The 14,083-nt window shown below is 41.8% G+C and overlaps 1 protein-coding gene across 1 annotated transcript in view; it reads right to left on the minus strand.

Moving 5' to 3' along the window:
• The window catches only part of LOC108152433 (chondroadherin-like protein), a 45,115-nt gene extending 31,618 nt beyond the window's left edge, over positions 1 to 13,497 (minus strand). Inside the window, exon 1 of the mRNA XM_017281765.2 lies at positions 13,037 to 13,497. The gene's annotated coding sequence lies outside the window, so the exon portion shown is untranslated. The remainder of the gene's footprint in view (positions 1 to 13,036) is intronic.
• Between the last annotated feature and the right edge of the window lie 586 nt (positions 13,498 to 14,083).

A 14,083-nucleotide genomic window follows, 5' to 3' on the forward strand; every position in this document is an offset into this window, starting at 1 on the left:
ACCTGCACTTGAAGCCGCCCTCTAGGGCCGGTCGCCCTGCGTTGCCATGGCGGCTAAACCACCCCTCCCCCCACCCCTAAACCATCATTGGTGGCTGCTTTACAATTTGCATGTTTACAAGTACATTTTCAGCATGAATATTTATTTATTTTGCCATTGCAATGGAGTTCTGGCCGCTCGTATACCCTTTCCAGAGGGTAGGCCAAGCCCTGGATATTTCGGTAGCAAATAAATGTGGATTCTACACTCTGGAATCTCCTTCTGCTTGGGGTTAGGGTATCTGCTGCTTCTGTCTGCCACCCTGCCACGTTCTGCTTCTACTTCGTGTGGCTGCTGCTTGCTGCTCGTTGAAGCTTTTGTTCATTGTTGATGGGGCTGCTTCGATGTGGTATACCTTTGGCTAGGTGTTCGACATGGTCTTGTTATTTTAATCCTTTCCGAACACCCTGCCACACCATCACCCCCACACCCCACCCCACCCCACCCATTGGCCGTCCTGCGTTGTTATTGCAGCCACTGTGGTTGCTGTTGTTTTGGTCATTTTGTTGTTTGTTTTTAATTGTTTTGCATGTTTTCATTTCATTTGCAATGACCGAGAGACACAGGGAGTGTGGGCGGGGAGTGGGGGGGAGTGGCTGGGGGACCATCATTAAACCAAAAACAACATCAAAACAAATAGCCATTGAAATTGTTATGTGAATACTGGAATCTGATTACACAAATTGAAGATGCTCGATGCCAGAACTCCTTCAAAATTCATGTACTTCGGCACTTGCATTGAGAGAAAATTTTAGGCATATTTTTGGTTGATTTATGGCAATTTACCAACAAAACAAATACAAAATATTTACTGCAAATTTTAAATTATTTGTTGAGCATATTTTTGTTTGGTTTTAGCGCGTTAAAAAAAATTATAGCAATAATTTTAATTTTATTTTTTTAAATTATTTTTTTGTATATTTTTAATCATTTCAGATATTTCCAGATAATTTTTCTCTGTGGATTGCTAATTTAAAATATATTTTTTGTTCGTTTTAATTCGTTTCAATAAATAATATTATTCATAAAAAACTACTTATAATTTTGTAATTTTTTGATTACGTTTTTTTTGTAATTTTTTTTAATCATTTCAGATGAATTTTCTAGGTCTTGTGGAAATTTAATGTATTTCTTTTTGTTTTAATTCGTTTAAATAAATAATATTATTCATAGAAAATAAATTTTAATTTATACTTCTTTTATTTACTTTTTTGTATATTTTCTTAATCATTTCACATATTTCCAGCTGATTTTTCTCGGTGCAATGGAAATTTAATGTATATATTTTGGTTTGTTTTAATTCGTTTAAATAAAAAATAATATTATTCCTAGAAATCTAGTTATAATTTGTATTTATTTTTTTATTTATTTTTTTTTTTATTTTTTTAATCATCTCAGATATTTTCAAACGATTTTTTTCGGTGCAAATGAAATTTAATTTTTTATTTTTTGTTCAAATAAATAATATTATTCCAAGAAAACAACTTTTAATTTTTATTTTTGTTTTAATTTTTTTTAGTCAGATACTTTCAGATATTTTTTTTCGGTGCAGTGCAGATTAAATAAATTTTTTTAATTCGTTTAAATAAATAATATTATTTCTAAATAAATAACTTTTAATATTTATTTATTTTTTTTTTTAATCATTTCAGATTTTATCAGTTGATTTTTCTCGGTGCAGTAGAAATTTAATATATATATTATTTTTTTTAATTCCTTAAAAAAAACTGATATTATTGTTTGAAATCGACATTTTTGTTTTACTTTTAATTTTTATTTGTTTTTAATCGTCTCAGTTTTTTCTAGATGATTTTTCTCGGTGCAGTGAAAATGATTTTTTTTTTAATTCGTTCAAATAAAAAATATTATTCCTAGAAATTTAGTTTTAATTTATTTTTGTAATTTTTTTTAAACATTTCAGATTTTATCAGTTGATTTTTCTCGGTGCAGTGGAAATTTAATATATATTTTGGTTTGTTTTAATTCGTTTAAATAAAATATATTTTTCCTAGAAAACTAGATTTTTGTTGTACTTTTAATTTGTATTTGTTTGTGATCAAATTTTTCCAGATAATTTTTCTCTATGTGCAATGCTTGTTTCTTATTTTCGTGGCAAATATATTTTGATTTTCATTGGGTCTTCTTCTGATGTTTTTCAATTATGTTAAGGGTCGTCCGCTTTTGGGAATTTCCCTTCATTGGTTCCAGGCAGCAGCATTTGGTTTTTTATTTTTATATATTTACTTTTGTAGCCGCTTTTTTTTTGTGTTGTTGTTGTTGTCGTTTGTTTATTCCGCAATTGTCTGGACGGTGCAGACAGACAATAGATTTCAAGGATGGTTTCATTTCAGCTGCGTCCATTTCTGCTTGTGTTTCTGTTTCTGTTTTTGGTTCTTTTTTCTCTTTTTGTGCTTCTGTTTCATTTTCATTTTCCTTTTATGGCGGGGCAATAATCGTTTGAGCGAGGAAGGAAACGGAAGCAAAAGGAAAAGTGCCAAAAGGAAAGCATCATAAAATTAGTAGCAATGGCTTTAAAATGCCATGTTTTGTAGACCCATCCCCCCCAACCCCAGTCCCCCACCCCCACCAGACATTGCCTTGGTTTTTTTTTTCTTTCTGCTGTTCTTTGATGATGATTTTTTCATTAGTTTCGCGCCGTTTGAGGCTGCCTTCGCACAGAGCCAATTAAGAACCAAATATTGGAAATATATTATATTTTATGGGGAGGGGGGCTACAGATGGACAGAAATGCGTGCTAAATGCCATAATTGCCAAAAATCCAGCGTTTCGAAATGCCTCGAAATTAGCGGCAATTTCGGTTAACAATTTTTGAATATTTTTCCAATTTTATAGCGATTTTTGATTTAAAGTAAACACAAATATTCGGTCATAAAAATGATTGAAATTTAAGCATAAATTTTGCCATAATTTGGCAATTTCCCATCCCCCCTCCCCCTCTCCTTTTATCTATATTTATCTGGGGAAAAACGTAGGAAAATTGCGCAACAAAAATAAGTGTGTGTATCGAGGAAAAACAGAGCCAAAATAAACCCTTGAAAATATACCCCAAAGGACCCTGGGAGCACTCACAGACAATGGGCACAAGGACGTGGCCAAAGGGGGGGTCTGAGTGGGACGGCAGAAAAATAGTCAATAAAATATTTGCACGAACCAAAACCAAAAGAAATCATTCAAGCGCAGGCCGGGACTTTTATTTCAATACAACGCATAGATATCCTCTCAAAAAAGGATGCACGTGGCGCAAAAAAAAAAAAAAAAGTGGCCCAAGTGCAGCCACAGAAAGATGACAAGGCACAAGATGGAGATCCCTCCACAGGGGCGGGGCAGGGGGTGGTGGTAGGAAAACAATTTTCAATGTTTTCTTGCTTCCAGTTGAGGAAGCTTTATTCAATGCCAAATGCGGCAAAAACTAACTTGAGAGACTTTTCTTTAGTCACAAAAATGTTCACCCATGACTGGACACAGTGGCAACAAAAAGTGTTCGACCTTTCAAAGGCGAAGGCGCGACGAAACAAAGCAGGAAATGGCTGCCAGGATATTGACAATGGCAGAGGCGGGTGGGCGGGGAGGGGCAGGGACACAGGGGACACAGGGGGCCATTGAAAAGTTTTAAATTTACTTCTTCCACTTGTGGATCGGGCACCTGCCACGCCCCCCCCAGCCACTGAGCCCACAGATTTCCGCATCGCAAGGGAAAAAAGGGTCAAACACATTAAATTTATAATGCGATTGGAAAAAAGGGGAGGAAAACTGAAATGTGGTAATGGAGAGGGGGGGGGGGAGGGGGGGTTGGTAGTGGCGAACATTTGAGTGTTGGAAAGTGCCTTAAGTAGGTCAGTTTGGTCTGTCATAAAATGCAATTGGAGCGCATTAAAGTGCCCCGCGATTCGCAAGTGAAATGTCAAGCAGGACGCCACCAAGGGGGGGCAGCAAAAGGTTTCACATTTCCTCTCAACCGTATGATACCCACTAGATCATTTTTGAAGCACAGAAATCCTTCGAGACGTCTGCCACGAACAGCAGGCACTTCTGGGGGGCCAGAGGGGGGCCCAGATAGGGGAGGGGGCCCGGAACGGGTGCCTGAAATTGATATTCATATGCAGCTCAGCTCGAATGCTGTTTGCATGCATCTCATTAGCGGCAGGGGCATGTGGCATGCGGCAGCTATCCTTATATGTACCTGGCGGCTCTTATAAATAAGCACATAATCAGGCGACAAACGCGTTGCATAAATAAATAAATAATTTGCAACAATCACCAGTTTGCCAGGGGGGTGGGTAAGGGGGGGTGCGGTGCGGGGGGGGGGGGGGGGGGGGGGCTATATCTAAGGCCGTGACTGTGGCTCTGCTGTTGCTGCTGCTGATGATGATGTCAGTCGTCGTTGGACGGCGTACAGCAGTCGATAATCATAAATATCCCACAGAAGATGCTCTCGCTGGCTCGTTAAGTGTTTGGCTTTATGGCCCCCGAAATGGGGGAGGGGGAGGGGCAGGGGCAGGGGCAGGGGAGCGGCAGCGGCTTGGACTTTAATTAGCGCCTGGCCTCACAATTAAATAATATTTTTGCCAACTCACAGCGCTCTCTCTCTACCCCCCCTACCCCCCCTGTTTCTCTCCCCCTCTCTCTCTCTCTTTCTCTCTCTATATATCTGTGTTTATCTGTGAAGCCGCCGACTTGTTAACTCGCTGCCTGACAGTCTGCCAACAAGTTTTAATTACAAGCCAAACGACACAAAAAAAACAACAACACACACACACAGAGACAAGAGAGAGAGAGAGAGAGAGAGAGAGAGAGAGCAAAAAAGACAAGTGTAAAAGGCAGCGACAATAATTAAGCCACGAATTGGGGATACCCAGGGGTTTGTCAAGACCCCAAAAAGTGCCCCCCCCCGCGGAAGGCTAGTTTTTGGCACCTCCTCGGCTCCACTCCATCTTCATTGGCGATGACACATTTTGTGATTTGTTGCTAATTTTTGAATTTTCTAGCGGGCCGCCCTTTTATTTTTATTTATTTATTGGCCAGCAATTGATGGACACACTCGGGCGTTGATTGAAGGTCGTTTCTATCAGCGAGCAGCCGTCCAGCAGCCAGGAAAAATTGCAGTAGCCGTGGCCGAAGCTGAAGCTCAAGGAAGTGGCATGCAACGAGCCGTGTGGCACGACAGGAGCATGGCCCCGAAGCCATGTGTGTGCATGACTCGGAGAGACCCAGGGATTGGATTTCTAATGTGCATTCGTTGTCGGCCGTCAATCCATTAAAAATGTGCCACGTACGATTTTATTTGAAGCGATTCCTCCGACTCTGGACTCTGGAGTCTCTGTGGAGTCTCTGTGGAGTCTCTGTGGAGTCTCGGCTCTGTGGAGAGCCCACAGATAAAGACACTTTACGGATGGCTTTTGAATGCAATGCTCCAACCGGTTGGAGTCTTGCCACAGTCTCTCGGCCTTCCTGCCTCTCTGCCTCACTGCCGCTCTGCCTCTCTGCCGCTCTGCCTCTCTGCCTCCCTGCCTCCCTGCCTCTCTGTTGCAGTTTATCGGGAGGCAAATCTTGAAGTACCGCCCGGTTACAAGCCGCATGTCAAAATGTCAATTTTTTGTTTCGGTTTTTCTTTTTTTTCTGTTTTTTGTGTGGCACGTCCTCTGCTTGTGGCATGCAAAATTGCCACATGTTGCGTAAACTAGTTTCGTGAGTCGTGACATATATCACCTGAGAAAGAACCGCCCCCCTCCCCCCTCTCCTAGCCCCTCCCCCTGCCTTGTGCATATTTGAGGAGATCTCTGGCTCTCTCTGTGGATCGGCCAGGCTTCCATTAGTTCAGAATCAGTTCTCGTTCTTAGATTAAGCATTGGTAAGAGACTCCCCCCCCCCCCTTCCCCCACCCCACGCACAGGTGTTGCCTGCGAATGCTTTATGGCCCGAATTTCTGGCAAAAGTTTATTACGTTCTTCGTTTTTTTGGGCACAATTAAGCACACTTTTTAAATATTTTAACCTATGCGGCGGCATCGTAAAAACAACTGGAGTACCGCCGCCCGAGTCGTAAATGAGCCAAAGACCACCCAAGACTGGGAAAAGCCTGGGGAACGCTCGGGGAAAGCGTGTGCCAAAGGTCAACAGTTTTATAGCCATTTGCCGCTTAGGTTTTTTCTCTAGGTGTTAAATAATAAATACGTAACTCGCTGGAGGGCCAGGACGGCTCCCAAATTGCGTGTTCTTACAGTTCGTGTGGCAGCCCCCCCCCTCCACACCCCCCTTTCGCCCCCTGCATGATGACATTTTAATGGTCTCAACTTCAATCCAAATCCAAAAGGGGAAGAATATTTTCCTTTTGCATCATAAAAAATACATTTTGAAACATTGATGGCAAGTCCTGCCACAGGGTTGCCACCCCACACCACACACACCATTACTGATTATTGAACTAGTTCCGTTTTGGAGCTAACCAGCTTTAAAGAGCCGTTTGGGCCAAAAAACAGAGCCAATTGGAGCCACTAAAGTAATTTAATTAGTTCTGGTGGAGCCGAAGGGGGGGGGAGGGGGGGGGGGCGAGACAATGCCACACACACACACATGGACACCTTTCGAGCCATAAGCTGCGAGAAATGTGTGTAAGGAGAGGGCTACAGGCCTATGCCTTGGGGCTGCCCCCCCTTGTAGGAAGTGGCAAAAGTTTCATTTTGTTTTCTCGCATGTCATTGACTCACACATGAGAGTGGGGAGGGGGGGGGGGGGGGGCCACATAAAATTTGCGACAATTTCTAGGGCGTCGCCGTCGTCGTCGTCTCGTTTTGTAGGTATAAATAAATATTATATTACCCCCACGGAGGAAACCTCTGGAAACCTTAGACCCAAGACGGCTCTCTCTCTCCCCCTCTGCTCTCCCCCTCTGCTCTCCGCGGGCCTGCCTGCTGAGTTGTTAATTAAATATTTACTCTGCTTATTTGCAAAATGAATAATTTTAGCATTTTATTTCCACATGGCGCAAATGTCGCTTCAGCTTTAATTTTTCCCCACTAGCCAAGAGGGCCCCCCCCCCCCCCCCCCCCTGTGCCCACCCCATTTCATCTTTCAGCTGTATTTTACTTTATTTATTTAAAGCATTTGGTTACGAAACTTGTTTTGCAAAATGCCATTCAAAAGCGCCTGTTAATGACTTCATTCTTCTGTCTGTCTGTCTGTCGCTTCTGGCCGCTTGATTCAAGGTGATTCAAACGTTAAAAAGGAAGGGGGGGGGGGGGGGCTTAGATATTTAAATCAACTGCAAGCCCAAAATCTAGTAAACTCTCTCTTTAAAAAGGCTTCAATCATCGCTTCAATCATCGCTTCAATCGCATCTCTATCTGATAATTTTTTTGTGATTTGTTTGTTTGTTGATTTTTTGATTTGGGTTACGGCAACAAGCAGCGAAAGCAAAGAAAAACAATCAAGAAAAAAGCGGCAACCGAGAGGCGGTATTTTTTTCGGTATATAATGATGAAATATTGACTGGATTTGTACTACTTCTGGAAGCCCACAAAGTTTTTCTATTATTAAGCACCCAAACACCTGACTAATCCAATAAGTTCTTGTGGCACGAACTTTTCGGGGGCCCGGGCACATGTCAAAGGAATCGGAATCCCCACCAGAGGAGGGGTGGGGAGGGGGGTGGGGAGTACAGTACATATTTGCTTAATTAACTGGCAAAAAGTTTCAGGACAAAGCATGGGGGGGGCATGGGAACCCTTTCGGGCCACACGGCGTATGCGCAATTAACATTTATGGCAATTAATTATATGATTATGCATACGCCCCCCCCCCTCCTCTCCTCTCTAATGAAGGCATCAAAACCAAAAGGCAATGTGGCACCATAATTATGGGTAATCAAAGCGTTTTATTTAATGGCTCCAACTAATGATCTTTTTGTGTGAAGGTCGCAAAACTTAAACGAGCCACTCGAAGCGTCTAATCGATGGCCAATCTTGAAGCAACCCACTAGAGGGGGTTCGTTGATCCCTTTCGGGTGATCTTCTAGTGCTCCCAGTCTCGGATATATGTATTTCCCAGAAACTCTACAAAAACTGACAGCTAATTCGTTTTCATTATCACATTTCCCCCGCCACGTCAAACAATTTGTTTTGACATATTTTTGCTCGACTAGGCAGAAACACAGAGAAAGAGAGAGGGGCAGAGAGTGGGGCAGAGAGTGGGGCAGAGAGAGAGTGGTAGGTGGAGTGCCTGTCAGACAGAGGGCAGACAGAAGCTAAATCATTTCGTAGAGAATAAATTTGTACAGATTGCGGTTGGGGCTCTCGGCTCTCGACTCTCGTCGTCTCAGTTGCTGATAAAACACACAACAATTTTAAGTCTCACTCTGCCTCAGTTTGGGGCAAGTATCAATAAACCCATAAATTTAAAACACCACCCCACAAAATATATATATATATATATTCTCTGGCACTCTCTTCTAAAAAAACTAAAACAAATAAATTGTGTTGTTGTCAGAATTGTATTTTTTTTATTTTTTTTTTTTTGTGGGGGCGAGCGGCCACAATATCATCTATCTATCTATCTGTAGCCATTTGTATCTGTGTGTAGTTTTTTGCATATTTTGCTGCCAGTTTTTAAGCCATTAAACGGTTCAACATTATTTTAATGAATTTTGATTGCCAGTCGTGTCGTTCGATTTTTCTGTATATATTTTTTTGCAGCGTCTTAACCAATCTGTAAATTATTTCCAGCGCCAGCGCACCCTTCACCCTTCACCCTTCACCGATCTAGCTCTACGGCTGGGACTGTCTTTGTGGCTCTACAAATATTGACCAACATTGAGGGCAGCGGCCCATAAATAAGCAAACAGTCCATTAGCCCCAGAGCTCCATCTGGCAGCCGCTTGCACAACAACAGAACGGCAGAACAACAGAATGCAGCAGTTATTCAGAAATCGAAGCCAAAGCACAGTCACAACACACCTTCCTTTCCTTTCCGTATTGCCATCGACCCTATCGAGTCATAGAACAGAACAGTAACTCTATCTTATCGCTGGCGCCTTATCGCTAAGGTAAACAAAAGATAAGCGGAGCCCCGGGCCCCGGGCCCCGGGCCCCGAGGCCCCAAACTCATTTGCCAAATGACGCATACGATTCGTTTGGTGAGGGATTACAGGGCAATAGGAAATGGAAAATGGAAATGAAACTGAAAATTTCATTTTATGGCCTCATCAAATGGGTTAAACTAAAATACACATCACAACATTGACAGACAGATAGAAAAATTCGATGGGAAATTGGGTCAAAATTGAACGGCACTGCGGTGGGGGAGGGGCAGGGGCAGGGGAGTGGGAGTGGGAAGGGGGAATGCTGCGATTTTTGGCTAATAAAATATCAGGGGAGCCTCTAGTAACAAAAGAAAACGTTGGATTTATGGGGCAAACAACATAATTGTATCTGTGATAGTATTTTATAATCAAATACAAATAACATAAGAAATTGAGAATACAAAAAAAACCAAAAAACAAATAGAGAATTTGATTTACAGAAAAATATCTTGTTTTTGTTTTTTTTTTTTCATTTACTTATAGTTGATATTTTATATATTTTATATTTCCTATGTTTTATATCTTATATTTGATATTATAAAACAATTTATATTTATTTTATTTTATACATACATATAATATATGTTTCCTATATTTTATGTTTTATATATTTTATAAGTTTTATTTTTTTTATATTTTATATATTTCATATCTTTTTAAACATTTTTATTTTTTATACTTTACATATTTTAGACTTTATATTTTTAATATTTTCCACTTTAAATTTGACATATTTTATATTCCTTTTTTATATGCTTTTTATATTTTGTATATTTTATAATATGTTTTGATATTTACAAAATTTTTGTTTTATATATTTTATATTTTTTATACTTCATTTTTTTTAATTTGTACTTTTTTTAAACTTTTTATTTTATATAATTTCTATCTTCTTTTTTACATATTCAATTCTACTTTATATATTTAATATATATTTTTTGTTTTTAATTTAATTTTTTGTTTATATTTTAGAATTTTTATTTCTAAAATTTTAATTTTTTATATTTTATATATTTTTTATTTTATGTATTTGATATTTATTTGTATATATTTAAATTTAAATACTGTTGTAAACGGAAATATGGCTTAAAAAACTCATTTATTTTGTTTGTTATTTCCAACAAAATGTTGGCTTCCCTTTCCAGTTTGTTGAAAGCCTTTGAGGGATATTCAGTGGAAAAATCAGTGGAAACCGGAGCCACCAATTGGTAGATACAATGCTCAAAATGGTGTCGTTATCTGCAGGAAACGACCTTCATATAGTCCTGAGGAGCAGCACTGGGAGGTCTTTCACACACCCCAAACCACGTCTCCAGTTTATCAATGTTATTGAAACATATAATGGCGCATAATTGGGGATTTCCCCCTAACGAAGTCGACTCCTCAGCGACCCCTAAGAAAATTCAAGTTCGACTCTGGGAAGTTCTCATTATTACGCCCCATATATGCCCCAAAACAGATTTCAATTTCAATGGAAATTCTACAGATTTTTAATTGCCAAAACGTGAGCGAAATTCTAAAAAAAAGAACATCCGCCCCAATGGGAATTATGTTGATTATAAATTTATGATTGAGCAGATAGTTATGGCCCAGTCGGGCAGATAATGCCCAAATAATGGGCTCCACCTTCCCCCCCTGCCCCCCTGACCACACCCCTCTGGCCCCTGCCTCAGTTTCATTTGCAGTTTGTTTGTTGATTTAATTGCAAAATATATATAGAGATATTTATTTTTTAATGGACTTGCCCTGGCCGAGGCCTGGTTATTAAAATAGAAATTACTTTGACTTTGGCTCTGTTTCGAGTTTCGTGTTTCGAGTTTCGTGTTTTTGTTTCTCAGCATAATTGTTGTTGTTGTTGTTGTTGTTGCCTAATGGGTGGTAATCGTGGGGCTGCTCTCGGAATCGTAATTTTATGGCTTTTTAGAGGCATTTCGCATAAATGTCAAGGCAGGGAAGGTTTTTTTCTTGGGGGGCTAGAGAACAGGTACCCCGGCATATTATTGGTAATACTTGTGGGTGCCAGTGCTCTGATTTCCCCATCGACTAGAGGATTACACAAGCTCCCCCGCCCCCCGATCCCACCCGATCCCACCCGATTCTTGCGCAATATTCTTTAATCGCATTAAAGCGTAAGAAATCTTGGAAAATTTCGTCATATGTGTACGTTTTGTTTATGTTTATCCGCCAAGAAGTCTTCAATAATTACAGCATCAAAAGAAACAGAATCGAAGCTATAATCGAGAGAGTGGAGAAAGGAAGAGGGTGGGGTGTGCAGGGGGGAAGCAGGGGGGCACGCCACATGCTTTTTAACCTTGATTAAGTTGACGTTCTAATGATGCTGCTAATGGTGGCAATGATGTTCTTAATGATGATGCCCCCAGTGGCAGTGGCAGCCGCGGCAGCAGCGGCGGCGGCAGCAGAAAACTTCTTGGGTATTTTGTTGTTGTTGTTTTTAATTGCCGCCTGGCACTTAGCTAATGTAATTTATATTACATCTTCAGACATCTTATGCTGGTGCTACCTTTAAAAGCCCCAAAGTAGCTGAAAGTAGCTACAAAATGGGCGTGGCACCGACCAGGGGATACCCAGTGCCCCGAAGCCCTGGCCAGGGTATGCCCCCCGCCCCCCCACCGCAATCGAGGGTATGGAAAAACCAGCAGCAAAGTGCAGCATCCAAAGCAAGCTCGTAAAAAACTAGAAGGAGTGGGGGGGGGGAGGGTAGAGTGGGGGTTTTTGTTTATATTTACCTAACATTGTACTTGAAAGATATTTTGGTATCTTTTCTGCGGCTCACCTCTCACTCGCTCTCTCTCTTTCTCGCTCTCTCTCTATCTTTCCAACTCTGTTTCTGTTTTGGGCTCTCTTCTTTGTTGTTTGTTTATCTAATGGCTAAAAAATATTTAAGCTGTAAAATGTGTGGCCATAAGACGGCTAAAAGACTCGTCTTCGCTTTTGGTAAAAGTCATAAATACTTTTTAGAGCCCCTCCCCCCTGCCCCCTGCCACCCTGCCCCCCTGCCCAAGGTCCATCGAGAGAAAACGAGAGAAAAAGGTTCAGTTAGAGACACATCCAAAACAGATAAAGTCTCGCATAAAAAGTTGCTATATTTTTCAATTTATGTAGCACCGCCCCCCGCCCCCCCACCTGCCGCCTACCCGCCTCTGTGCTATCTTAAATGTTTCGTCGGATTTTTTTTTCCTGTTGGTAATTAAAAAGTTTTCTGTTACACCCCCAACCCCCGACCCCCAGCCGCCCTTAGATTAGCTAATGCAGGTGGAAAATTCTCAAATTTGGCCTTGCCAGTGGGGAATATGATAGCAGGCGAAGCTTTGAGTGGGGCGGGGGGGATGTATCTCTAGGGTTTACTTAAAGATTTAATTTCGAGGCTACACTTTGGAAGGTCATTCACAACGCGATTACGGTAGATGTACGCCCTGGAATGCCTAGAAATTGATGGAAAATCATAATAAACCCAGGCAGGCATTGTTTTTACTTAAAATTTCACTCGAAAGTACAATCTGGTAGGTGGATTTTCACCGAAACCCACGACTCCCGACTCCCAACTGATGCCACATTCCTCCAAAGAAGTGTCAACGAGAAAAGCCTACCCAGACGAGGCCTCCACCTCTTTCATTCATAAAGATTCACATCTCCATCCGCAGAGCAGGGGGGGGAGGAGGGAGGAGGTGAAACACGACAAGTTCTTGGAATGGCACAAACGTCTCTCGAAATCTTCTTGGCTCTAACGAAACCTGTTCTGGGAATGGAACCCAAACGGACAACCGAGGATCCCCGAACCCAGGGCGGACATAATTAATGATTTCACAACGAAACCTCATAAGACCCATTGATTGATCTGGAAACCGCCGCAAAGTCACGGTCTTAGGGGCTAGTCAGAACTTACGTATGTCTCGGCTGTCGGCCAGATCGTCGTAACTCTAGCGGCACGCACAGTAATCAAAAAAAATAAATATTTCGACGACACATGGGTGTAATAAGGTCTTGGATGTTGTTTTTTTTTTTTTTTCTATGGGAAATGCTCGCGGTTGCAAATCATTCATAAAGCGGGTCGAAAACAACAAAAAAAATATATATATTTATTTCATTTATATTTGCACACACGCACGCGGGGACCGGGGGACCGCTGACTATTGCGGACGATTGTGGTGGCTGGCGCCCCGCCCCGAAAACAAGTTCCTCTCTCGCCAAAGCAATGATACACCAGCGAGGGGGGGGATTGGGAGGGCGAAGAGGCACAGAATTTGCACGCGCGCGAATTGTGGTTTTTTGTTTTTTTTGTTTTCTTTTGGCTCTGGCTGTGGCTGTTCCGCTCCGACCCACTCACGGCAAAATTTCAAACACGAATGCGAACTAACGGATCCGACGATGGCAACGGCAACGGCAGCGACAGCGGCAGCGGCATCGGCCAGCTGTCGGCTGCTGTTCGTGCCGACGGTGCTTCAGTGGGGAAGACAGAGAGAGAGACGAAACACGAACATCACAGAGAGCAAGCGAGCGGCGGAGAGAGAGCGGCAGATAAATAGCCGAGCTCAGATTGGACTCTCATTGAGTCAGATAAGTGTCTGATGGGCACTGGGAGAGCAGCTGCCCGCAGCACAGGTGTGCTGATTGGAGGCTTCGAAGATCGGTGGAGAGTAGTTTTTGTAACAATCGCTCAAAAATGGCCAAATGCTTGGAAGTGTTTGCCGCTTTGTTGCCTTCCTTCAGGGGTTCCCATAACAGCCCACAATTCCACATTTATTTGGAACCCAATGGAAATTTTTCCCCCCTCCCATTGCCACTCCGATTCCCATCAGACTAAAAGTACAAAAATCGGGGCATTTTTTTGGGAGCGGTCCCAATAAGCAAAGCCGAAAATTCAAGAAAATGCATTAGAAAAAGATAAACAGAGAGGAAAAACTCACAAAACGTGAGAGCGGTGGCCAGCGAG

The sequence above is a fragment of the Drosophila miranda genome, chromosome XR (genome assembly GCF_003369915.1).
Source record: "Drosophila miranda strain MSH22 chromosome XR, D.miranda_PacBio2.1, whole genome shotgun sequence".
NCBI lineage: Eukaryota > Metazoa > Arthropoda > Insecta > Diptera > Drosophilidae > Drosophila > Drosophila miranda.